Here is a 7995-nt window from a genome sequence, read left to right on the forward strand (position 1 = left end):
TTAATCATTTGGCTTCAGATGTTATCCAGGAAGTTCAAAAAAAAAACAACAAAAAAATTGCTTTGGACATCTCCTAAAAAATGCATACTATATGTTCTTACATTAAGAAAGTTGAGTGCTGTGAGACTGAGGTACGGGCTGGGTAAAATATTTCTTTCCCAACTTTTTCCATCTCTGCAGTTTTGAAGGAATCACTGGGCTTTGTCCAAAAAAGGGGTAAGACCATTATCTTGCCATCATCTACAGTAGTGAAATCTTCATTTGGACAAGACCTTGGGAGCAAGGTGTTGGGTAAGAGGCAAAGGCCAAGCAGTACCTTGTAGATCAAAGATGCTGTGTGGAAGAATGGGTGAGGTAGGTGAAGTTAGAAGGCAAAACAATCTCATCCACAACTTAATGTTAAAAGGACAAAAGTATGAGGTGCAGAGGCCATCTGGAAAAAGATTTAAGTTGCACACGTTGTTAACTGGCTACATCAGCAGGATGGTTCAGAGAAGTGCTGACTCACAGGCTAATCCAGGCACCATATCTGCTGCCTGCCTTCTCTTAGCCTGGAAGAAGCTTTGGGCAGAAATGATGTGCAGGTCAGGAAACACACAGGTTTGGTGTGTGGTTTGTCTTGCACAAAAATTTGTATATGTTCTCTTAAATCATGAAGCTTGGCACTGTTTGAGCATGTAGATGCATGCTCCAAAGTTCTTACTGGTATTAAGCAAATAACACCGAAGCATACAGAATGGAAGAAAATTAAAAGGAAAATGTCTAGCAGGTTGTTATACAAACATCTACCAAGGGCAACCATGTTATTGAAGTGTCTAGATCATGCTGCATTGCATTTGCTTATGAAACCTCTCTGTTGGACCCATGTGGTTGGGCTGGGCAGGACCTGTCCTTGGGAGTGGTGGATTTAGGGATACTGGGGTAGGTGGTTACTGTCAGAGTGAGCAGGGGCATCCCAGAGGACTGAGAGTGGGCCAAGGTCTTCAGCATTTTGGTGGTGATTTGTGGAATGTGCAGACATTTGGGAGGGGCAACGTATTAATGGTGAACAATTAAATGGCTACCTTGGATCTGAGGGAATTTTGTTCCATTCTTCACGTGGATCTACTTAACTGATGTGCTGACAGTAGAGGAGTGGCTCTGTAGGACCTGTTCTGGGGGCAAGGATCGTGCTTCTTTTTGACATCACTTTTAAGTAGCCAGTGAGTATCACTAACACTTCCAAGAGGTGACTAGTGAAAAATAAGGAAACACAAAGCTTGGAGGTGGAGCTCTTGGGGAGCTTTCTGTAGAGGAACCCAGACACCAAATATAGTATAGGGAACCAAATCTGGTACAGGGAACTCCCTATGTCAAGAAGACACCTTAAAGCAGTGGGAGGTCTGTGCCCTGAGAAGGATGCTGGACATTGAGGCCAATCTCTGCTCTGTGCTTAATTGGAGTACACCTTCACGTTTCATTCTCTCTTCAGAATCTCAGATCTGAACTTTCCCAAATCCTTGTCAGTTCCCAGAGCCACGTCAGCTCTTTCTGTGAAAAAGCGTGGGACACACTGACTTTTGTCTGCAAGTGGAGGACTTGGAGCGGATCCAGTGCAGGCAGAAAGGTGACTGGCCTGGGAAACTCTGCCAGCAGTAATGGAGGCATTTTCTGCTGCCATTGGCACTGACAGGGCTTCTTGTTTTATTCTTGGCAAGCAGCAGTGGTGCCAATATCCTGGGTGAGTGGGTGCAACAGGGAGCTGTGCACAGTGGGGTGCTGGATTGAGTTCTCCATTAGGGAAAGCCTCTGTTCCCATTCTAGCACAGTCACTGCTCCGGAGCATCAGAAGAAAATACCTCTCTCAATCTTGTAATGCGCTGCCCGAGCAAATGTAAAATATTTAATCTGGCATTGCCAAAGGGGTGCTTTATGACTTATGCCAAATTACATTATATAAACATAATTAAAGAGTTAGCTTTGTTTGAATCTGTCATTCTAAGCAATAAAGATGTCAGATAATTTAGTGTTACATTTTGATACTCACCTTATTAAGCTAGTAAGTGTTTTTGTGTGTGCATGTATGTATGCACAAGCAGTGTTCTCTGGGTTAGGTTCATTTTAAAGATGACTGAGTCTGAAGATGTTGCTGATGGAGTCAGGGAACACTGTTTGCTGAAAAACTGGCTTCCAATATTTGCTCTTGAGCCTGGGCACCTACGGTTCCCAAAACTGAAGGCTGGGAGGAGCAGGGTACCCTGGTGCCCCTACAGTAGCAGGAGAGGGCAGGTGCTGGTGAAATTGCTGGGATTGAGCTAGGGAACTCATTGCATCTATGGTGGGACATGACTCAGCAGACCAAAAATGTGAAGCTGGTGTGCAAGGAATAAATAATATAAAAAGATTTGGCAAGCTTGATGCTTCTCTCTGCCCTGGAGACCTTTTGTGTCTGGAACTTAACATTTTCACCTACTACTGAATTCACTTATCCAGTGTGCTTCACTGAAAGTCTACTACTTCAGTCAAATCTTGTCCTGGTTGTTGAGTTGAGGAATTTGATGTGGCTAACTGGGTTATTGAAGACACAGGAGGGTTTGGCCAGTTACTGCTCATGCTCTGGGTACCAGCTCTGGGTAGTATGGCATGGGATGAACCAAAGCATTTGCTGAAACCCAGGGCACTCTTTGCTGCCAGGGAGGTTTCAGCTGATGATGTTGGGTGCTGTGTGTGCCACTAAGCTGGGCCTGGCGTGGTTTGATATGATGGGTATGTACTGGCTTCTGGAGCAAAAAAACACCCTCCCTCCCCCAGCTACACTATTTTGAGACCTGTGTTATAACTGCTATGTCAATGGAAAAACAAACCCAAATCCTGTCAAGTGCTAGGACAAATATTTTTAAGGTTATTTTAAGGTTTGTAAAAAAAAAAAAAAAATTAAACTAGAGAGTAAAATGTATTTTGCATGATTAAGCTGTCCCAATTCTACGGAGTTGAACACAGAGGCTCTTTCTGGGATATAAAAATGAAAGGTGTCCCTGAGCCTAAGACTTGCATTATTGGTATCTGAGACCATTTATGAATTAGTAGATGCAATTACCCTTTGAAATCTGTTGTCAAGATAGGTTTTGTTTGAAGTTGGCTTTCCTTTTGGCTCCTATTAAGTAAACTGATCGAGCTATAACATGCTGTTTGTTCACCTTTCCAGAACAGCGGGTACACACAGAGCTGTTTGTCATTCGTTCATCATTCAAATAGCATAAAGCCTCCTATTTAATATTGAGGAGTTGCTGCTGGATGCCTGAACAGCCCGGGCATACTAGAAGATTAAAAAAAATATATATACACCATTCAATTAAAGACCAGGGCAAAAATAGAGTCAGGGTTTTCTGTTTCAGATTAAACTCTTAAAAGCCACTTTCATGAATTTCTTCCATTTGAGTTTTGGATCCAGTCCTAAATGCTGGGTCTCAAATCCACAGGACTGTTGGTGATAGGATGGTTCCAAATGGCAGATCTGATCACTCTGAAGCTTTGAGACTCCTGCCTAGGTTCAGCAGAGCCCCATGGCCCATGTGGGTCCAAAGAAGACCTCCATCTGCTTCCCCACATCCTGTCTACCTCCAAACGACCCACCCAGTGCCCATCTGTATAAATATAATCAAGTATCTGAGGCAAGAAAAAGAAAAATATCTGATCTTTGCCTACCTTGCTTTAAGTTCCATCACAGGTATGTGGAATTTGTCTGTCGTGACCATGCAGTGCATTTGCTGTAAGATTTGTGCTAGCTGTGGGGGCTGGTAGGGGTTAAGCCTTTTACAAGTTCAATTAATAAATTAAACTTGGTGGGAGACCTGCAGTGTTTCCCAATCATTCCCCGAGTATCACAACAAACCTTCCTCATCTTGGGAATGGTATCTAGGGAGGTATCTGGCTTTCTAATCTGGGTTTGGTTTGGGCTCATCTCTACCCAAAATATTATTTTAACCACTCTTTGTATTTCATTTCCATACTTTCCCTTCAGTATGCTTTGAGAAAAGATTCTGCCAAAGACAGAAATGCTTTGAGCCCTGGAAAACTTTTTTTTTTTTTTTTTTTTTTTGCCATGTATATGGAAGGCGGTGTTTTGCTTGGCTTAACTTGTGAAATACATGGCACAACCTGCATGAAATATTTGAGGCTGTGAGGAGACATGAGCAATTCTTGAAGAAAAAAAATAAGGGGGGGGGGGGGGGGGAAGAAAGTTATTTTTTCATTCAGTGGTCTCTTGCTTAAAGCCACACCCAGACATGAGGTATGGGGCAGAGTAGGGAAGGAGAGTTGATTTATAGACTTGTAAAATTAAAGTTCTTTTAAAATTAAAGAGAAACAAAGCAGTCTCCAAAAAACCTCAGACTCATGGTGAGGCTTCTACATACGAGTGCAGGAATTAAGCCATTAATGCTTGATAAAAATTCATGAGGCTTCCTAGGCAGCAGGGGCAGAGATGAAAGCACTGCCTCATGCACTCAGGCTGCTGGGAAAAGGGCTGCCGAGGGCCCTGTTCTCATCAGGATGGGTTTTTCCTGTAGTGGGTCATAGCAGGAGGTGGAAGGGTAAACAAGAGTTTACAGGGTCGTAAGATATCTCAGGCTGGCAGAGAACTCTAGGCGGTTTCAGTTCATCCTCTACAGGTTTCCAGTCCAACATCCATCTCACTGTTTCTCAGGATGACTAGATCAGGACAGGCAAACTCCAGACTCTGACTGTGTCATCACACTGTCTATGGGCAGGGTGTTTAGTTGTGATGAAGCAAGTTGGCTATAACTTGCACCCTAATGCTTCCAGGGCCCTGTAATACCACACCAGAGCAAATCAAGATGCTAATTCTGCCTCTTAGGTTTCCAAATGCAAAACCTGGCTCTGTGGAGGTGTAAGACAGGACACCAGTGGAAATGTTGAGTTGCTGCGGGACATTAGCTGGCTCCTTGGCACTTCTGCCTGCGACTGGTGGGCACTTGGTGCTCTGGTTTGCTTGGAGACTTTTGCTTTACACCTTGCCTGGCTGCTTTCCTAACCTGCCTCCAGCTGCAGGAGAATGTCTTCTCCCTCAGTCTCTGGCACAGCAGACTGTACCCAAGTTGGTGGGATGCTGGAGGGCCCAGCAGTGAGAGCCAGCATTCGAAGAGCACTGCTTACTCCACTTTTTGCCTCTCAGGGAGATTTTATTTTTCAGAGTTGTTTTTTTTTTTTTTTTTTTTTTAAAGTCAGCAATAAAATAGGAAGGCTTAGTCTCCTTGCACACCTCTGCTTATTTGCTGATTTTTTTTCTTAAATTGCAAAGTGTCCTTTAGAGGTGTCCAAAGGGGCTGCCAATGGGTATATTTTTATCTCAGGTGGATCTGGTAGTTGAGGGATAGATAGGATTACCCAGCTTGAGAAGTTGGTGATTTGGAGAGATTTCTGCAGCCAGTGGTGGCATGGGCCACCCATCTCTGATGGCCTCCACATCTGCAGCACAGCGTGGGCTGCACACCAGCAGCTCAGTCACATCCCATGTCTCTTGGATACCTCTTCCTTTTGCTTGTAGCTCTGAAGGATCTTACAGGCAAAATGGTGTTGCGGGTCGGGGGGGAGGAGAGGAGAAGACTTATGGACGTTTAAAGCAGAAAAAAAGGGAAACTGGCCCAAATTCCTTGATCCCACCATTTCTTCCAGTAACCTGTACTATGGCTGGAGCTATTGCTTGTCCTTCACAGCATGGTGGTGTGTGGTCCTCAGCATAACCATGTGTTATTTCTGGAGTGTCCTAAGAAGTCATTTTCTTCTGCAGACCTCCACAACTCCAGTGCAGCACTGTGTCCAGGCTCAATAAACGAAAGATGGCTAAAAACAGTACTTCTAAAAGGCAGCACTGAGGAATATATGATGTCCATAGTGGTTCTCAGAGTGACTTCTCAAATCAATCCTTTCCTTCAGCAATGTAAGAGAAAACGTAGGTAGAAATGAAAGTATTGCACTGGGAGGAATGAGAGCACAATCGTCAGGAAGACTCTGGTGAATGGTTCCTGATGTAGTCTGCCTGTGATGGTTCCTCCCAGAACTAGTAGCTCCTCCAATCTGAGTATCAACCATCCAAGCCAACATCTGCAGCTTGTCTCCAGCTTGAGCTTTTATCGTAACTGACAGGGAAAATTGCCTTTTGGGTAGAAGAGAAGTTCTCCCTACTGGGTTCCGGAAGCAGAGCACGTGTGCGGGGCCCTGGCACTTCTGTTGCAAGAGTCATTAAGTCTATTTGATTTGGATGTTATTGGCATTCCTCCTGCGTGGCCCACGAGCAAGCACTGACATCAACCCTGGTACAGAAAATGCTGAGCTTCAGGAGAGGGGAAAAAGGGGAAGGGGAAATTGGAAAACTGCTCTCAGGGGGTGAGGACTTGCCATCACTTGATGGAGGTCATTTAAATATTGCATTAAAGCAGGAGAAAGGAGCGTTGCCTCCTGTGCTCTGCTGACAAGAGCAACTTGTTGCTATTTTCTAGTCAGCAGCCACTTTTTTTTGGACCCAGAAACAGCAGTTATTGTGCCCAACAGGAGGGTGGTCTCAGGGGTGTAAGAAAGGATGTTTTTGCTTAGGAGAGACTAAGCTCTGAGCAGGTGAATTAAACACAGCATTGATTTCTCTCATTCTGATGCATGGCCTAAACATAATTTTGAAGAGTTAAAAATTGGGCAGAAAATCATCCAGGTGCTTGACATAATGAGCATGAGTCCCACGTGGGCACCCTATTCAGCCAGACAGGTTCTGCCATCCGTGCTTAGTTTGATCTTCCAAAATAACTGGGTGTGAACTTGGATATTTCCATGTGTATGGCAAGAAATAACGTGTCTGTAACAGTTCTAATCCTGGGTATTACCTCTTCTCCAAACTTCAGAGATGTACTGATATACACACCCTGCCTTCCCGCATGCGGGTGGATAATTAGGAAGACAAAATCCTGTTGCTTGTATGTTCGTACACGTCTTTCTCCATTTTTCATACCAAACACGTGTGGTGGAAGCACAGTTGTTATTGGATACTCTGTGTACTGTGTTTGTAACCCAAAAGTGAGACAGATTTTGGTACGTAATCATTCTACATGTCACAGTTAAATGATGGATTCCAAGCCCCGTGCCAATGCAGGGATGAATAATGTGCCTGCCATGCCTTAGAGGAAATTTCAAGACAGGACAAATTGAATATATTAAATTGAATGACCATGAGGACTGTTACCTTTGCCTGATTTTCTTCAATATATTCTCATGATAAAAGCAACACCAACAAACCAAAATTATCTGATTAAAATCCTCTTGGCTAGTAATATGAATAATAATTAAATGGTTCTATTTCATAGCTACACTTCCAAAGTGAGAGTACAGAAATGCATAGGTAATATTTCTTCCACTAATCTGTTATCAGCTTGGTTCAGTTGTCTGCACGTTGTCAGGTTACCCTGCCATAATTCAGGAAAAAGACCCTCAAGTCTAAGGCATTTATATGGAATATTGATTAATATTTTTCCTTCTTATTTTTTTAATGAATTCTTAAGTACCTCTTTAAAAAATAATAATAATTTTAAAAGCCTTGCATTTTCCTTCATGTGAATATCAGCTCTTAAAGGAGAGACAATAAAAAACTTTAAAGTCCTTTTGCCAGTTTGGAATCATAGAATCTTAGAATTACTTAGGTTGGAAAAGATCTCTAAGATCATCAAGTCCAGTGCCTCTATTTCTGCTTTAAATTCTAGGATACCTGTTTTTATGATGTCAATTGATTTATTAAGAGAGCTGCATGCAGGATGAAATATGAGTGCGTGAGATGAATCCATACAGTGGTTAAAGAGATTGGAAAAAATGTTATTAGAATTGTAATGAAATGATTCCAAAGTATCTTCCTTGGAATTAATGGATTTATCTTGGAGTCCTTCTCTTGGAAGTAGGAGGTTGGCTGCAGCTGGGATAAGAGAGTGGATTTCTCTGAAATGCAAGAGAGAAAGGAGA

The sequence above is a fragment of the Phasianus colchicus genome, chromosome 4 (genome assembly GCF_987193195.1).
Source record: "Phasianus colchicus chromosome 4, bPhaCol1.hap1.1, whole genome shotgun sequence".
In the NCBI taxonomy this organism is placed as follows: domain Eukaryota; kingdom Metazoa; phylum Chordata; class Aves; order Galliformes; family Phasianidae; genus Phasianus; species Phasianus colchicus.